This window comes from Malus sylvestris, chromosome 10 (assembly GCF_916048215.2).
Source record: "Malus sylvestris chromosome 10, drMalSylv7.2, whole genome shotgun sequence".
Lineage (NCBI taxonomy): Eukaryota > Viridiplantae > Streptophyta > Magnoliopsida > Rosales > Rosaceae > Malus > Malus sylvestris.
This window is the reverse complement of record NC_062269.1, coordinates 5,214,449-5,217,234: the sequence shown is the minus strand read 5'-3', so window position 1 is coordinate 5,217,234 and position 2,786 is coordinate 5,214,449. Positions and strand designations below refer to the sequence as shown.

The 2,786-nt window shown below is 35.9% G+C and overlaps 1 long non-coding RNA gene across 1 annotated transcript; it reads left to right on the top strand.

The window, feature by feature from the left end:
• Nucleotides 1–714: 714 nt before the first annotated feature.
• On the top strand, nucleotides 715–2,467 carry LOC126584731 (uncharacterized). The gene is made up of 2 exons (XR_007610104.1): nucleotides 715–993; nucleotides 2,205–2,467. It is a non-coding gene; the product is annotated as an uncharacterized LOC126584731 (long non-coding RNA).
• The last annotated feature ends 319 nt before the right edge of the window (nucleotides 2,468–2,786 follow it).

The window sequence follows — 2,786 nt, the reverse complement described above, 5'->3', positions numbered from 1 at the left end:
TCATTACTATATTCTTGTATTCATATAACTAACACTTATTTCTTGTGTATTTTGGATCAATTTCAATATCAACATTGAAGAACCCGTTACGGTGAATTACGTTAATCGGTTATAGACTATAACATTCAAACAATGGATGGTCGAGCTCCGCACCCATTACAATACTTATGCAAGTCATTAAGGAGCTCTGAACCATTCACCCGATGAATTTCAGAATAGGAGAGACTAGCGAGAGTGGCTTTGTATAAATTCTGAAAATAAGATCTTTCGTGGAACAAGTGAAGCCGTTGGGCGAGTGAAACTTTTTGTCAACCGAAACAATTATGTTTTTTATTTTCAATAAAATTGTATGGACTCTGATATTAATTAATTAAATAAATGGGTTTAATATTCTTATATTATTATTTTTTGTTAATTTTTATAATTAAATATTTTATTTATTTTTATTTTATTAAAATCTTTCCCGACCACACCTTTGTCTGCTAACAAAAACAAGTAAATTTTATTTTATTAAAATCTTCGTTTAAAGGTCAACTAACCCGACTAGGGGTAGGCAAACGGGTAGAGGAATCGCAGGTTGGGACGGGTAATGTAGGTTCGGGGCGGGTACGGGCTGGGTCCTTTTTTTTTTTTAACAAACGAGGCAGGCCGGGCCGGACCTTTGTTATTTAAAGGGCGGGCCGGTTCCTAAACCTTAGAAAAACGGGGCCCCGGACCTACCGGTTTCTAATTATAATCAACGGTCGAGATTGAATGATAACCTATCATGCAATCTGAACCGTTAATTTCTAACCTAGGGTTCCAAAATCAGTTTCAGATTTTCAGTCTTTCTCTCAGTCTCAAAATCCCACCTCTCAACCATCCCTCGAATCCCTACTCCGACGACATTCCAGAGAATGCCCATCATCGCCACCGCGACTAACACAATGGTACCACCACCAACCATCCAGTCAGCCTTCGACCTCGACGACATCTGTTACTTCGCCAGCTACCGTAAGTCTACTTCTCCGAATTTTATTTTTGTTGATGTGGAGGATTTGATGAATGCATGAATAATAGGATTTGATTAGAGCCTAAATCTTTAGGTGGGAGTAATTTGATGAATGCATGAACATTTGGGTGAAGGAATTGTGGATCTGTTTGGATAATTTCTATGTATGGCTTTTCCCTGGAATTAAGGCAAGATCTATGATGATTTCTCAAGTCCGATGAAACTCTTGTTGTTTCTCGTTCTCTCTGTTTTCGGTTTTATTTGTCGTCCTCGAAACATTTGGGTGAAGGACTTGAGAAGCTTCAAATAATCAATGTGTTTTAGTGCTGAGTACCATTTCTGTGTTTCGTAAGATTGAAGGTCATTAGATTATCTTCAATGTCAGTAATATGATATTTGAAAATGTAATAGATTGTCCCTCCTTGCGCTCTGATCACTCTCCGCAAGAGAGGACTATGTGTGTGTGTTGTGTGTGTATGACGCTTGCGTTTTCTTGTGCACAACACTTGTATCAGGATGGCTTTTTTGTATTACATATGCAGATTCTGTATTGTGGTCCTTAAATGAGATTGTGCTTTTCACTTTTCAGTCAATGAGGAAGTTTCAGTAGTGTTGGCCATTCTGTTATAAATATAATAAGTAGGTCAGACCAGATTTTAGAACCTCAATAGGCTAAGCTTAATTTGTATATGAATATTGTAAAGGGAGAAGGAAGAATACGTTGTGGGTTTATATAGAGGTCCTGATGTGGTTGGAATTGAATAGGTGTATTACTTAATCATGCAGTAACTAATTTTGGATAATGGATGTAGTATATTGAAGTTGAAACTTTTCAACTTGCTCCAGTTCCTTTTTTGTTTTGTGGAAATAGAAAGCAAGTTGCTTTCCTTGTCCACAAACAAGTAGCTCACGATTACCTGCATACTTCAATACCATTATCGAATAATTCCAGATATTTCTGAGTTATTTTTTATTTGTTTCATTGAATTTTGGGTACTATTGTTGGAAAATAAGGTTTTGAAGAGAGTGTTGGAAAATAATTAAATTAGGACACTGTTTTTTTTCTTTCCTAAGTTAGGAAGTTGGTTTGTTTTTACGATAGGGCTTTTTTGATATTTTATGTACATGTGTTTATAAGAGGTTGTAGTTTGTTGCATACTTGCTCCTTAACTGTATTTAAGCTTGCCTCAATTGTATCACTTTTTTTTTTCAGGGCACGAGTGCTCCTTAATAGCTCGGTACAAAGATATCATATTTCAAGTGCTGGACACATATCCGCTGGTCATTCATCACTTATAACAGCTCGGTACAAAGTTTCACTGCCCCTACCTATAACATACTTATAGCTTGTAGTTGTACTTACATCCGTTGCTATTTATGAACTTTTGTTTAATAATATATTTGTACTTACAACTCAGTATAAGTTGCTACTAGGTTATGTTTGATGCATTTGAAATGCTATTTGTTTATCTTGAAGAGTGGTTAGTAGGTCAATTCCTTTATTATATTGTTGGATATACATATATATATATATATATATATATGTGTGTGTGTGTGTGTGTGTGCAGTTTTGAATCTGTGCACTTTTTGAATCTGTGTAAAATGCAGTTTTTGAATTTGTGCAGTTTTGTGCAGTTTTTGAATCTGTGCCGGTGAAATGGTTGGAATGAAATGTTTGAAACTGAATTTGTGATGATGTAATTGTTTTTTCCCAAAAAAAAAGGGGGAACCTTGGGCCCGGCCCGTTTCAAACGGGTCAGGTTTGGTTCAATTCCTGTAATGAAATATGATGTAC